The sequence below is a fragment of the Elephantulus edwardii genome, unplaced genomic scaffold, assembly GCF_000299155.1.
Source record: "Elephantulus edwardii isolate Elephantulus edwardi_28Jun2011 unplaced genomic scaffold, EleEdw1.0 scaffold00276, whole genome shotgun sequence".
In the NCBI taxonomy this organism is placed as follows: domain Eukaryota; kingdom Metazoa; phylum Chordata; class Mammalia; order Macroscelidea; family Macroscelididae; genus Elephantulus; species Elephantulus edwardii.
The window spans coordinates 3,269,011-3,285,387 of NW_006400026.1; the positions used below are offsets into that span (position 1 = coordinate 3,269,011).

Consider the following 16,377-nt stretch of genomic DNA (forward strand, 5'->3'; position numbering starts at 1 on the left):
CCACCTTCAAAGCGGTGGCAGACACAGGGTTTTGGAAACGTCACTGCAAGTGGTCCAAAGGTTCTGTATAAAAAGTTTGCCGCAAGTAAAGCGGCTTTGCAAGACCTGCTTCTTTCCAAAGTTAAACAAAAATACTAGTCTTCTGTTAAGCATGATTTCTTTCCTTTTTCATATGTCTTCCGTTTTTGCAAAGCAGCATAGCAACTTCGTTGATTGTTAAGACGGCCATTTGCACATCAGGGAGGGCAAAGCCACCAGAGGCGAGATGAGGTGGGTTTTGTAAATTTTTAAAAAGAGAAAAAGCCGGAGTGGGCCAGATTCTAGATCTCTCACTCTGATTCTAGACTCTCACCCTTCCATGTGACTTCTCTGCATCTTAACTGACTGCAATGTTGTTTTCTCCCAAGAAGGGAGGGAACTGGTATTTGGAGACACCGTCCGTTGCACCTGTTTTCCCTTCATCAGCATTGATGCTGGACTGGGAGCCATCAGCCTTGGGGGCAGTAGGGTTGTTGACCACCGAGCTGGCCCCCAGGGACACAGGCAGGGTGGGGATGCCACCGCTCTGGATGACTGAGATCTCATTGGTCTTCAAGGCGAGGCCACTGTTGAGCACGGTGTTGTACTGGTTCCACACGGCGGGGTCCATGTTCACCGCAGGCGCTCGGATCTCTTTGGGGAACACTTCGGGGACTCTCTTTCCATCAGTGCCCAGCAGAGCTGCGGTGTTCTCAATGGCCAGCTTCCTGCCACGCCGAGTGGTGTTGCTGTTCACACCGTGTGTTGTGTAGTGAACCTTGAGGTTGCCCTTGGTGGTGAAGGCGCGTGAACACACATTGCACACGAAGGGCTTCTCTCCCGTGTGCGTCCGGTCGTGGATCTGCAGCACGCTGGCTGACGAGAAGTTCTTGCCGCAGCTCGTGCAGCAATGCTGCTTGGCCTGTCGGCGGGGCTGCGCCGCCAACAGGGGTGCCATGCCCGGGGACAGGCTCGAGGGCCCTAAGAACGTGCCAGGAACTTCAACTTTGACGTAAGTTGGTTGGGTTCTGATGAATGATGGGAGATTGCTCCGAGCTTCCATCTCGGCGCCCTCGGCATGGCCTCCAGCCTCAGGGGACTTGGACCTGACGCTCTCCGCCTGGCTGTTGGCCGGGGAGATGACCTGAAAGGCCCGGCCTTCCCCCAGCGCCTCAGGACTTCGGCTCCGATACTCTGGGTCTTCCATCACTGAGGACGAATCATTTGTGAAGCTGTCACTCTCCACCGAGCTGTTGTCCCAGCTCCTCTGCCGCTGTAGGCCGAGGGGACCCTGAGCGGCCCTCCCAGGGGTATCCAGAGAGGACCCCAGCGTGGGTGATGCTGAGTGACGCTTGGGGAGGGCCCCACTGCCCTTGGAGCCGCGTCTACATCGTTGCTCTCCATGTCATCAAAGGAGCTGGCTCCTGTGCCGCCATTTCACCCACCACGGGCTCGGCCCCCAGATAGTCACAGGGGGCCTCTGGCAGCGGCGTGTTGGGGATCTGGCCGCCCATGTGCATGCGGATATGCTGCTGCAGAATGACGGCGTTGGTGAACTTCTTCTGGCAGATGGGGCACGAGTGCTGGGTCCTGGCGGCCGTGTTGGCGCGGTGGACCCCCAGGTGCGCCTTCAGGTTGCCTTTGGTGGAGAAGGCGCGGTTGCAGATCTTACACTGGAAGGGCCTCTCGCCCGTCTGTGTGCGGTAATGCATCTTGAGGGAACTCTGGCAGCTCAAGACCCGGTGGCAGATGAGACACTCGTTGGGGTCCGAGGTGACCTTGTCGATGTTCTCCACCAACTGCTGTAACTTGAGGGTCTCCGACCAGGGCTCGGGGGTCCCACTCCCTGAGAAGCCACCAAGCCTGGGAGAATTCCGGATAGTCCCCACGCCTGGCAAAGGGGTGCCACCCTCACTTCCGGGAGAAGGCCCAGGTTGCAAGTCGCTGGGGAAGGGACCGCTCAGGAGCTCCTTGGGGTTCGTCCCTGATGGCAGATTTTGAGGGAGCCCTTCAGAGGGTGTCCCGGGCACAAAGACGGGCTTGCTGTCTACAGAGGCCCTGGCATTGTCGGCAAGGACAGAGACGGCATGGAGCAACCCAGCACCGGGCACTACCTTGTCCTGGAAGTCGGTGAACAGCTGGGGGTTGCCCTTCACCTGGGGATGGCGATGGAAGTGCACCTTGAGGTTGCCCTTGGTGGTGAAGTGGTGGCCGCAGACAGGGCACACGAAGGGCCTCTCTCCGGTGTGAGAGCGCAGATGGATCTGCAGGGAACTGTTGGTGCCAAAAACCTTGCTACAGTACTTGTGCTTGGAGAGGACGGCTTCTTCTTTGGGTTTCATGTCCACCTCTGGGGCGCTGGGCAGCTTCCCCTTTCCCTTCCTGGTCGGGTCCAGTGCCGCGGCGGAGAAAGGGACAGGGAAGAGCAGGGAGCCCGAGGCCTGAGGTAGCAGCGTGCTGGGCAGGCGAGACACGATGCTGGGCAGCACCCGCGCTCCGTCTGGCTTCAGAGCAAAGGGTGTCAGCCCCTGCGGGGGCACAGGGCCAGAGGGGACGTTGGCATGAGATAGTTTGGTTGGCTTCAAGGAGTCCAGGGACAGGGCCTGGCCTCCGGCCTTCTGGCTGAGCAGCGCCACGGCCGCAGACACCTGCTGAGACATGTGGTTGCCCACGGTCTTGAGGGCGTCGGCGCCGGGGTGCAGGGTGTGTGATGCCCACATGTTGACCTGGATACGGATCTGCTCCGTGAGCTGGATCTGCTGAAGCTGCTGCTGCTGGAGGCACAGGATCTGCTCCAGGACCCAGGGGATGCTGCTGGCCCCAGGCAGGGACAGGGGTGGAGCGTCGGCACTGCGCTGGTTCACGGCCACCTTTGTGCCCCGCAGCGCCTGCAGCGTCACGTTACTGTTGGTGACCTTGCCTTTGGGTAAATAGCTTATGTCCTGCGTGGCTGGCGGCCCAGTGGGCTCTGTCTTCAAGTACACAGTGGGCTGTGATGTCAGCTTCTCTCTGGGGTCCCCCAGACCCTGGGCGCCCTCCTCATCTTCCTCCTCTGCCTCTTCCTCCTCCTCCTCCTCCTTGCTGCTGGGACTGGCAGGCTGCTGACTGAGCACTGCCCCGGAGAAGTCTTCAGAAGGCACTGGCTCCTCACTGTCGTTCATGATGAGCACAGGCGGGGTTTTAGTGCAATTTTTCTTGTGTTCCAAGAACGCAGAGGTGCTGAAGAACTCGGCACAGCATTTCTTGCAAATGTGGGTGTCATCACAGCGCAGCCGCTTGCTCCGGATGTTCTCGCCCCTCACCTCCTTATCATCCGTCCCGGCAGGCTCATGACAGCACCTGGCTCCCTGGCCACGGGTTCCGCTGGGGCCACATCTGCACACTCCGGGGTCGGCTGCAGCTCCTCGAAGTCCTCTCCGGAGTTGATGTGTTGGGGTTTCGCCTGCTTGCGCCTGGACATGGTGAGAGCATCGGGGCTCCGGGAGAGCCGCCCAGCTTCGCCCTCTCCGCCACAAATTCCTGGAGTTAGTCTTTCTTATCATTTGTATTGTTTTGAGCTTTATTCCTAGAAAAGAAACTCCTGTTTCTCGCAATAGTGCTTCCTAGGTTTCTGATGCACCTTGAGTGGATTTTTGTGTGTGATGTGAGATGTGGATCCTGCTTCAGCTTTCTTCAGGTAAAAGTACAGTTTTGCCAGCATTATTAATTGAAGAAATTGGCATTTCCCCCATTTGTTAGATTTTGTCTCCTGGTTGAGTACTGGTTGACTATAGGTAGATAAATTAATTTCTGGGTTCTTGATTCTGTTCCATTGGCCTATGTGCCTGTCATTGTAGCAGTAACATGCTGTTTTGATTATTACAGCTGTGTTGTAGGTTTTGAGATGCGATAGTGTTTTGAATTTCTTGTAGAGTTGGTCTTGATTTTAGGAATTTCTTAAGTTCCTTCTTTTTTGCCAATAATCTAATTTCTCCTTCAGATTTGAAGGACAGCTTTGCTGCCTATAGGATCCTCTGCTGGCAATTGTTTTCTTTCGGTCTCTTGTATATGCTGTCTCACTGCCTTCTTAGTCACATAGTTTCTGCTCAGAAATCAGAACTTTATCTAATTTATTCTCCTTTGTACGACAACTCTTTTTTTCCTTGCCCTTCTTTTAGTATTCTACCTTGATCTTTGATTTTGGAGAATTTGACTATGATATGTTTTGATGTTTTCCTTTTGGGGTCTAGTCTATTTGGAATTAACTAAGCTCCTTCGATGTGGATTTCTTTATTCTTTTTGGTTATCTTGGAAGTTGTCTTCTAGTATTTCTTTCATAATTTTCCTCAGCGCTTTCCCTGATCATATGTATATTCTTCCTTTAAATGTTATTTCAAATGATCCTAATGTTTTCTTCATTTTCTTCTCTAATTTTTCCCATTAAGGTTCTTGTCTTCTAACTCACTGACTCTCGGTTCCATCTAGTGTGTTCTGTTCTGCTTTTTTGTCCTCCCAACATGTTGGAAACTTCTGCCATTTTGATCTTGATACTCTGGATTGCATTTCCTTGCATTTTTATTATTTCCAGTTCTGTTGTTGTACTGTTGGTATACCTTATCTGTCTTGTGATGATTTCTTTAAGTTATTGTACCTCTTTATCTATAGTTTCAATTGTTTCTTCCATCTTTTGTAATGTCTTCTGTAGTTATTCATATTCCTCTGGGTGAATATATTTCTTTTACCTCTGTCTCTGGAGTAGTCACTTTATTTATGCCTTCCACTTTTATTTCCATAATTTGCACCTTCTTATGCATCTGTTCATATAACGCCACATCAATATATTTCTTCTGATTCTCTATCTCTGGGATATTAGCTTTATTTACAACTTCCATTTGTTCCTTCACCATGTGTAACTTCTTCTATACTGTAACTGTTCATATGATTCTGTATCACTATTTCTTCTGCTTTCCTGTCTCTGGGATAATCATTGGGTCTGCAATATGCTCTGCTTTTTTAGGAAAAGGCTTAATTTGTGTGTCCCCTTGTACCCACGTTTGAAGTTACCTGTTACTTTCTTGATATAATGTGGAGGTTTTTCTTAGTATGTGTTAGGCCTTTTCTCTTGAGACTGCATAGGTCATTGATAGTTCATTTTTATGATGTCATAAGTTAGAAGCGGTCTTAAAGTGTTCCATCTATGGGGATGGGGAACTTGTTCTACTGGAAATCATTTCTGAGTCTGTGGCATGGGAAGGTTTGTTTTTCCTAAAATCCTTTAGATTCTCTCTGGTCTGCAGTGCAGAACTGGGGAAATCTCACCTTATTGAGCCCCCATTTCCTGAAGTTTATTGTCCTTTTTTTTTCTGTAGAGTGGCATATCCAAGTTCCTGATGTGGAGCTGTATCTGTTTGTCTTGGCGAATGGCAAGTAGCTTTCTTCTCCACATTTCAATGTGCTGGTCTAGTAGGAAGTCTCTTGCCTGATTGCAGCCCCCTCTCTGAAATTCTATTGTTGCCTTTGGTCTGTGGCCTGGCCCTACTGCTAACCAGGAATCCTGTGAGGAGCTGTTTCAAGTTTCAGACACCTCGTTCTCCAGCACAACAATATACTGGTTCTGGGAATGAGTATATTACCTCATTCTCTGAATGCTGATGTAGTGTCTTCGAACATCACAGCAGCGCGCGCGCGCGCGCACACACACACACACACACACACACACACACACACACTATGTTGTTGTTGTTAAGTCATAGATGACTCATAGCGACCCCATGAACGAAAGATGTGAACACTTGTATAACTTTCAGCATTTCTCCAAGTGTATAGGGTTTCTGGGGGCAAGCTATTTTGGAAGTGGATGGCACTCCTGCTTCCAAGCTTGTTTTAATTGAGGAGTTCCCCCATACACTGTCCACAATGGGTAACCATTATTGTATTTGACACATCAGTGTCACAGTGTTTAGCATCAAAGCAACCATAAGTTATCTCTGTATAGCAAATGGACAGACCAGTGCTATACCTCTTAGAAGAGTGTTTGACCATAAACTACTAAAACAAGACCGTCAGGCCTGTGGCCCTTGGTCTCAACAGAATTTAAAAATCAAGGTATAGTTCAAACTCCATGAGCTCCATCATTCCACATTTTTCCATAATCAAGCATTCCCATTGGCTCTCTCCACCCAAAACTGCTCCTCTGAGAGCATGAAAAACAACAACAAAACCCAAAACACAACATACTATAGTATGAAAAAAAATATGGATAAGTGATGGTTTAAGGGAAATATAAAATGGTACATGATAGTGCTTATACATGAACATTGAAACCTTAAGTAAAATATTACTGTTTTAAAAAAGTAGAAACAATTGACAATTTTATTGTTTTGATGGACAGTCTTCTCCCATTTGATCTAGTACCTCTGAAAACCCTCTGACTGGTAAGCTATGAGTTGGTTCTGACTTAATACACACAACAGAAGCAATTCCACTTAAAAAACATAGATGGCTTATATAATCACTGATTAAACAGGTACTGATTTCCTTCTGAGTGTAGCTTACTGTACTACATGCTGGAGACGTAGTCAGAAAACAAGCATTACTTTTCAGAGCTTTCAAAGAATGCTGGGTAAAAGGCAGTTTAACCTCTTCTCATTCAGTTTCCATGGATTATAAACAGTGATTTAAAGTAAAGTCAGTGGTTTCAGCTCACCAGCTGTTCTGTAATAGAAGCATGTAATAATTCACCTTCCATAAAGATTTACAGCCTTGGAAAACCCATAACCTTTTGCAGTCTGAGGGAAAAAAGTATTTTTATAATTATTAATAATGAGACAGACAACCAGATAAAACAGAGAGTAAAGACAGGGTGAGCAAGCCTTGCCTCTGTGTATTTATTGAGAATCATCAGGAAGATAAAGGAAAATCACAAAAGAGTAAAAAACAAAAACAAAGGATCATGGGGAAGTCTTTTTCAAATAAGTCAGAGTTTTTCTCTATTGTTTACCTTAGGCTTATCTCTGGAGGGAGGGATTCAGGTAATACAAACCAAGAATTATGCCTTAGTGCCACAGGGTGAATTCTAGCTTGTGTTATGCCTCCCTCATATTCTGATAGAGCGTTTGGCTTATCATTAATATTAAATTTTATATTCAGCTTCCCACAATAACTCATGAACTCTTTGTCTTCAATTCATAACTGACTGATAGTTGATATTTTTGTTTGTTTGTTTCTAAGGCTTTAAATCACATGACAGAAGATCTTCCTGGGAGCCTGTGGTGGATTTGAATCACCAGAGTTCAGCCTCTGGGTTTGCAGTCCCACTGCCCGTGGACTATATTACCTGAGATTCCTTGAAGAATCATACTCTCTCCTACAGAATTTCTGTGAATTAGAACCAACTCTATAGAAATAAATTTAGTTTTGGGTTGAGTGTTCTAATGCTGTAATTTGTTATACTATGGTAATTTATATGTTTCTATGATGCTAGAAGCTATGACACCAGTATTTCAAATACCAGCAAAGCTGGGTAGAGCTCTGTGGAGCTCTCAGAATAACACAGACAAGGAAGAAAAGCCTGGGGAAAATGAACCAAATATAGTACCTTGGATCACAACAGGACATTGCTCAATACAGTGCTGGCAAATGAATCTCTTAGGTTAGAAAGTGGGGGAGCTATGGTGATCTAGTAAGTAAGAAGTTGTGCTGCTAACAAAAAAAGACATTTGTTTTTAACCCACCAGCTGTTCCACAAAAGATACATCTGCAATCTCCTCCTATATGATTTATAGACTGAAAACTTCCCAGAGGGTCAGCTATGAATTCTAACTCAATGGCAAGGAAGGATTTTTGTTTTGTGTCCATTTTCATGAGACATAAATGTCCGCACTTTTCTTTCCAGGTAATATCTTTTACCTGGTTTTGGTATTAGGGTTATGCTCACTTTATAGAATGACTCTGGGAGTATTCCTTCTTTTTAAATTTTTAAAAATAGTTTTGGTAGAACTGGAGCTAGATCCTCTCTGAACATTTGGTATAATTCCAGCTGTGAAGCCATCTGGTCCAGGACTTTTCTTATGGGGAAGTCTTTTTTATGTCCTTTTCAATTTCTTCTTTTGTGATGGGTCTGTTCAAGAGTTCTAGATCTGTCCTTCAATTTGGTTAGGGCACAAGTTTCAAGGAATTTGTCCAATTCCTCTATGCTTGTAAATTTATCACATTATAGGTTTTCATAGTATTCTGATACTATCTATTTAATTTCATCTTGTTCTGTTACGATGTCACCTCTATAATTTCTTAGTCAAGTTATCTGTGTCTTCTCTCTCATCATTTTCTATTTCTTTTCACTAAGTTTGCTAGGTGTTGGTAAGTTTTATTGACCTTTTCAAAAAACCAGCTCCTGGTCTTATTGATGGTTTCAAATTTTTTCTGTTTCTATCTCACTAATTTCAGGTCTTGTCCTTGTAATTTCTTTTCTTCTGGAGGCTGTAGAGTTCAACTGTTGCTCTTTTTCTATTTGATAAAGGCGTTGAGTTAGATCATTGATTTTCCTTCTTTCTTCCTCTTTACATGTGTACCTATTTCTATGAACTGCTCCTTGAGGACTGCCTTAGCTGTATCCCAGAGGCTGTGGTATGCTGGACTTTCATTTTCATTTGTCTCACGGATTTTCTTTTATTTCATTCTTTATTTCTTTTTTATAACCCAATCTTGTTCTAGCAAAGCGTTATTCAGTTTCCACATGAGTGGTTTTGTAAGCTTTACCTTTTTGTGATAATTTCTAGCTTTATGGCATTTCAGTCTGAGAAGATACTTTATATTATTTCAACTTTTTTTTTTTTAAATTTGTTGAGGCTTGCTTTATGTCCTAAAATGTGATCAGTACTGGAGAATGTACCATGTGCACTTGAGGAGAAGGTTTTAGTTGGGTGTAGTATCCTGACTACATTTACAAAGTTGAGTTGGATGATTATATAGTTTAGGTGTTCTGCATCTTTGCTGAGTTTTTTTGGGGTTGACCTATCCTTTGGTGATAGTGGTGTGTTTAATTCTCCCACCACTATTGTGGTGCTGTCTATTTCTTTCTTTAATTCAGGTAACTGTTGTTTAATGTATTTGCAGGTCTAGCATTTGGTGCATAAATGCTGACCAAGGTTGTGTCTTCTTGAACTAGTGTGCCTTTAATCAGTATGTAATTCTCTTCCTTATCTTTTCTGGCTGTTTTCATTTTGAAGTCTATTTTATCAGAGATTAGTATTGCCACTTCTGCTTTTCTGAGGGTGCCATTTTCTTGGTATATTTTTTCCAGCCTTTGATTTTGAGTTCTGTCCTTCTTCTTTTCTTTTTTTTTTTTTTTTTCAGATGTGTGTCGTGGACAACATATTGTTGGGCCTTTTTTCTTTTTTCCCTCCCATTCTGCTACTCTTTCCCCCACCTCTTATTTGGCACTTTTAGTTCATTCACATTAAGTGTGGTTATTGGCAGGCCTGGTTTTACCATCACCACTCTGTTGTGGTTCTTTTTCTATTGTTTCTTTCTATTACATTCTGTCTTCTTTCCTTTGGTGTTCCTATGTGAAAAATGTCACTTAAAATTTCTTGTAGTTTTGGTCTTGTTTTCACAAATTCCTTAAATTCCTCCTTTTCTGCAAAGGATTTAATGTCTCCTTATTTGATGGAGAGCTTTGCTGAGTATAGGATTTTGGGCTTAAAATGGTGTTCTTTCAATTTTTTGTATATGCCATCCCACTGTCTTCTAGCTTGCATGGTTTCTGCTGAGAAATAAAAATTTAATCCAATTTTTTCCTCTTTGTAGGTAATTCTTAATTTTTCTTGTGCTGCTTTTAGAATTCTACCCTTTCTTTTAATTTGGAGAATTCAACAATGACATGTTTTTCTTTTTTGAGTCTAGCCTACTTAGTATTTGCTCTGCTTCTTCAATATGGCTTTCACTGTTCTTAAGAATACCTGGGAAGTCTTTTTCTAGTATTTCTTCTACTATTTTCTCAATTTTTTTGGGTGACTCTAGTGTTCTGGAATTCCAATCATATGTATGTGGTCCTTTTTTATGTCATCCCACCTGATTCTAATGTTTTCTTCACTTTATTTACATCTTTCAGTATATTTTCAGTGAGGCTCTTTTCTTTTAGCTGATTGATTCTTCACTCCATCTCTTCAGTTCTATTTTTCTGTCCTACCAGCAGGTTGGACCTTCTGCCATTTTTGTCTAATATTTGGATTGCATTTTCATTCTTTTCTGTTATTGCCAGTACAGTTTTAGCTGTACCCTCTCTGTCTTGGGATTATTTTTTTAAAGTTCTGTACTTCTTTAAACTATCAATCCTTTCTTCCATCTTTTATATTATCTTCTACAAATGTTCAAATTGCTCCTCACCAATATATGTCTTCTGGATCACTATTTCTGGGGTATTTGCTCTCTTAATGGCTTTCATTGTTTCTTCCATCATTTGCATCTTCTTCTGTAGATGTTCCAATAACTCTACATCAACATATTTCTTCTGATTCTCTCTGTCTGGAGTATTCAATGGGTCTGCTTTTTTAGGAGAGGGGTTATTTTGATCTTTTCATGATGACTGAAGCAAACTGCTTATTTCTTGACATTATTGGAGTCTTTTCTTGGTAGATGTTATGTCATTGTAACTCTATAGTTATCCGGAGTAAGACAATGTTTTGTGAAGGACCTGCATATTTGTTTTTCCTTTTTGCTATGATTATTAACAAAATTAAATATAATATTTCTTAAATAACAACAAAACTATTTTGTAAAACCTTTCTAAATTAAACAATAACAGTATTTTTATTATTAGTATTTTAAATATTTTTAAAATTTTCTTCCCTCTTTACCTTTAATTTCTACTTCATTGTCAAAGAAAGTCATTAATAGATTAATAAATAATAAATATCACCATATTACAGTAAAAAATAAAGTAATTTGACATAAAGCAGTGATTATAGAAACTACCAGTAACAAAATCATGGTACATCTGTAATGCAATTAGATGAACCACACAATTTTGATTATCATTGCAATTCGATAATAATGGCATGTCTGACTGGATTACTGTAACCACAAACCAAACCTTCTGTCAAAAAATTGGTTCTGACTCACATAGAGTCACATAGACCCTCCATCAAGTATTTGAGGCTGTAAATCTTTATGGGAAGAGAACACACTCATCTTTCTCCTGTTTAATAGCTGGTGAATTCAGCCCATTAATAATTTTACTAGCTTGATATTTTAGAATGTCAAAAAAGTAAATCTGCAACTTCAGTATTGTAGTTTATTGAGACATATAAGCTGTTTTTATAAAAAAATTTTTTGTTTATATAACTTACTGTAATGATATTTTTTTATAAAAGTAATAAATATGACTGAAGCACTGCACACAATGTTATAGATGACTATTTTGGTATCACATCCTTCTGTGGGTGTTACCTGATGCACATCATCATACACTCCTGGTAATGCCACTATCCATGGCACATAACAGAAGCTGAAAAAAAAAACCCAAGAGCCACAACTCAATTTGAATATGTAATCTCTTGAACCAGTATAAAATGAAATATCTGTTCTTTAAAGTAATTTTCTGTGTAATTTCTGTTATGATAGGACTTGAAAATAAAGGATTTTTTTCTTCTTTATATGCAAGGAAAAGTCAACATCACAGATAATTATAATAATTTAAAATAATCTTCAGGAAGAATTCCAGTCTTTCAAATTCTAATTTTGTAGTATTGGACAAGTAATTTACCCTCCAATTTATTCTACAAAATGAGAATGTTAGCTGTTTTGCAGTTTCACTCTAATGGTGAGAGGAAGTGAGAAAGAGATCTGCCAATTACAAAGCACTTATTGTTCGGCTTTGTTCTATGGCAGCAGGATGATCTTCATTAAATGGTTAAAATCTATTGTTTCTGACAACATTGTTGAAGAGAACAGGAACTTAAGTTCTTGTGATTCTCCAAATAAGAAATACACACATGTTCTACCAAATCTTAGCTCTTTAGAATTTGGTCACTATGGAAGATGCTCAATGGTATGGATTGACTCACTGACTGAGGTAGTGGGGCTAAGTGTGTCAGAGATAAGTTTGGCTCAGGATAGAGCAATGTTCAGAGCTGTTGCACATAGGGTCACTGTGAGTTGCAAATGGCTCTATAGCATAACATGGGTCTTTAAAATAATATCTATTTCTTCTTTTTGTTTTTGTTATGTGCTGTTGAGTTGCTTGCAACTCATAGCAACCCTATGTACAACAGCCCTAAACCCTGCTCCATTTCTTGCCAACCTTATTGTCTCTGACACACCTATCCTCATTACCCTAGTGATGGAATCAATCCATCTCATTGAGGGTCTTCCTCTCCTGCACTGTCCCTCCACCCTCCCAAGCATGATGTCCCTCTCCAAGGACTGATCCTGCCTTGCAACATGTCTAAAGTATGTCAGACAGAGCTTCAGAATCCTTGCCTCCAAGGAGCAGCCTGGCTTCACCCTCTCCAGGATGAACTTCTTTGCTCTCCTAGCAGTCCATAGTATATTCAGTACTCTTCTCCAGCACCAAAAGAAACATTTGTGAGAACAACTGTCTGTGTGAATAGTGATAGGGTAAGCCTTTAAAAGCTTAAGTGGGAGAAGTTTAATTGGCAAGTTTTCAATTGTCTTTTGAATTTGTTAATTAAGAAATAGTCCTACTACAACCAGACATGCATTACAAATATTTAAACTCTTTTGACTGGTGGTTGTAGACTTTTACACCTAACTTAAATCCAGAAATTGTGTGAATGTTCATCTGTGCTAAGCCAAACAAAATCAACTACCATTTTCTTGGGCTATAAATCTTAAGTAGATTGAAACTTCAGCTTTTTCAGTTAGCATCCCAACATGTAACCCACTATAGCTCTTGAGCTTCTGAAATCTGTGTTAATCATTGAATATATTAGGGTAAGTACTCATATCTACTTAAATTTGGAAGATGGTTGTTTGGCCAAAGGATTGGAAGAGGTCCATATTTGCATCCATTTCCAAGAAAGGCGATCCAACTGAATGTGGAAATTATTGAACAATTTCATTGATATCATATGCAAGCAAAATACTGCTGAAGATCATTCAAAACCATCTGGAACAGTATATAGACAAAGAATTGCCAGAAGTTCAAGCAGAATTTAGAGGAGGTTCTGGCACCAGGGATATCATTGCTGGTGTTAGATGCATTCTGGCTGGGAGAAAGGAATACCAGAAAAATGTTTATTTGTTCTTTATTGACTATGCAAAGGCATTTGACTGGGTGGATGATGAAAAATTCTGACTGACATTGAGAAGAATGAGAATCCCAGAGTACCGATTGTGCTCATGTGGAACATATACCAGGATCAGGAGGCTATTGTGTAGATGGAGCAGGGGAGCACTACATGGTTTGGAATTTGGGAGGGAGTGCATCAGGATTGTATTCTTTCTTCATACCTGTTCAATCTATATGCTGAGCAAATTATCTCAGAAGCTTGACTCTGTGAGGAGGAGTATGGCATCAGGATAGAAGGGAGACTCATTCAACAACCTGCATTATGCAGATGACACAACCTTACTTGCTGAAAGTGAGGAAGACTTCACACACATCACGGAATGCAGCCTTCAGTATGGATTATGTCTCAATGTCAAGAAAATAAAGATTCTTACCATTGGACCAACAGGCAAGTCATGATGGATGGAGAGGAGATTGAAACTGTCAACAGCTCTGTCTTGCTTGAATCCACAATTAACACCGTTGGTATAAGCATTCGGGAAATAAGAAAACACAGTGCACTAAGAAAATCTTCAGTTAGGGACCTTTCCAAATTATTCAGAAGTAGTAATATCAGTTTGAGGACTAAGGTGAGTCTGATTCAGGCCGCAGTCTTTCTGATTACTAACTATGCATCTGAGACCTGTACAATGAATAAGGATGACAGAAAATAATTAATGCCTTTGAGTTGTGGTGTTGGGGAAGATCACTGAACATCCAAGAGAAAGAACAGATATGTCTTGGAGATGGTGCAGCCGGGAATGCTCTTTGGAGGCAAGAATGATGAGGCTTCACTTCATATATTTTGAGTATGTCACTAGGAGGTGCTATTTCTTGGAGAAGAACATGAGAATGGAAAGGGTGGAGGGTTAGCGAGGGAGAGGAAAACCCTCAACCAGGTGGATTTATAAGGTGACTCCTGTAATGAGCTGTTGTATGTCAACAAGTGTGAGAATGGTGCAGGATAGAACAGGGTTCAGATCTTTTTTTCGTAGGGTCGCATGCTTGACTTGATGGAATCTTACAATAATATACAAGTATTCATATCTACTCTTAATTTATCTGGAAAAAAGCCATGGCTCTAAATCCTTAAGCAATTGTGTACCTGATAAGAGTTTCCATTGTAAGAATCTACTACTATAACAGAAATATCAGATGTGGATAGCTTAAATAAACCAGACATCTACTCTGTCACCGTTTAGGAGAATGGGAGTCCTAGTTCACAGTATCAGTTCTAGGGGGAGGCTTTCTTTCAGTATAGTTCTGAGGTAAGGTTCATGTCTCCTTTCACTGTCTATGAGCTAAGAATTCCTCAGTGATCTCCATGTATCACGGCATCAATTTCCCCCTGAATTCTCAGTGTAGGGACTCTTGATCCAAAGGACAGACTCTACTCTTGGTGGTAGTTATGTCCTTATTTTCACTTGCTTTTGTCTTATTTTTAGTACTGGTAATATCAAAAAGTTATATAAACCATATTCCTTTAGCTTTCCTCTATCTATAATCAGGACTGTGACTGGATTTAAGGGTGTTATGTTGTCATTGCTATTAGGTGTTGTCAAGTTGAGTAAGACTTACAGTGACCCTGTGAACAACAAATCTGAACCTTGTCCTATCCTGTGGCATCCTAATAATTTCTGACCAACTTTAGCCCATTGCTGCAGTAATTTTTTTAATCTATCTGGTTGAAGTTCTTCCTCTCTTTTGCAACCTCTCTGCCTTTTCAAGCATGATGTTCCTCTCCAAGAAATAGCTTCCCCTAACAGCCTGCTCATCTTGCTTCAAGTATGTGAGACAAAGCTTTATCATCTTTGCTTCCAGAAAGTCTTTTGGCTGCAACTTCTTCAAGTCTGTTTGTTCTTTTGGCAGTGCCTGGTATATTCAATATGCTTTCTTTCTTAAAGAGTGTTATATTGTGTTCTAATTCCCTTACAGTTGATCGGTTGATCACATCGTGGATATGACTGCATTAAACTGTAACTGCCAAATTACACCTTTACCTAACTGCTAAAGCATTGAGAATCATGGCCAAGCCAAACTGACACATTTTTGTTGGAGGATGAGGGGAGGGCCATGATTTAATTAGTAACAAGATTTATGGGGTTTTGTACAGGGAAACAATATTCACCATTTAACTTTTGGAGTATTATTAAGGAAGGATGCCAATTTGGCTACATTGTACTATGACAAGCTTACAGCTTCTAAAAAGCACTCTTTCTTTTGTTTTATATGTGTCATGAATACACATGTAGATGGTGGTATTTGGAATTTTTCAATGATGAATAGTGAACTTTACTAAATGCAACCAATCCAATAATTCTAGTAGAATGTTGATAAGTATTGTTGCGACATTCTAAAATTAACTGAGTAAAATAATGTAAAATCTTCTTTCTGTCTAATCACACAGCCAGTTCACTTCTTTATATAAAAATATAGATTTTTTTTCCCAAGCAAATGAAAACCAAGTAAGTAGCAAAAACAGGTCCATGTGATTTTTGTCTTTTTAAAATTATGTTTTATATATTCTTTAATTAATGTTATATTTCATTCCACTTAATTTTTTTTGTGTGTTTTTGGTTTTTTTACAATTTACATTATTTAATTAATTACCATATAGATCTATACTTACAACTAAGCCGTCTTTTGAGATTCCCACTAGATCTTTCCTAACTCCTTCACCACTTTCCTATGTCCACCAAACTGTCTACTCAGTGGTTTTCTCCCTTCTCAACCTTCAGTCCCTCTAACCTCACCTCTTTCCTCTTTGGACAAATATACACATCTTATTAGTTATATTTCTATTTTTACAATCAAGATCTTACACAGTATTTGTCCTTATGAGGTTGAAATATTTCACACAGTGTAATGCCCTCTAGATTTTCTCATGTTATATGTTATTTTGCAAAATCATTGCTCCTGAGTACTGCGTAGTATTCCATGTGTAAATGTACCACAATTTCTCAATGCCTTAGTTTGTTGATGGGAATTAATGTTGTTTCTACATTCTTGCTGTTGCGAATAAAACTGCTATGAATGTAAGTGTACATATCTCCATTTTGGCTCACAGTCTGTCTTCCTTGGGATGCATT

The 16,377-nt window shown here is 41.2% G+C and overlaps 1 pseudogene; it reads right to left on the reverse strand.

The window, feature by feature from the left end:
* Positions 1 to 376: 376 nt before the first annotated feature.
* Positions 377 to 3,478, reverse strand: LOC102850686 (annotated as a pseudogene).
* Positions 3,479 to 16,377: the final 12,899 nt, after the last annotated feature.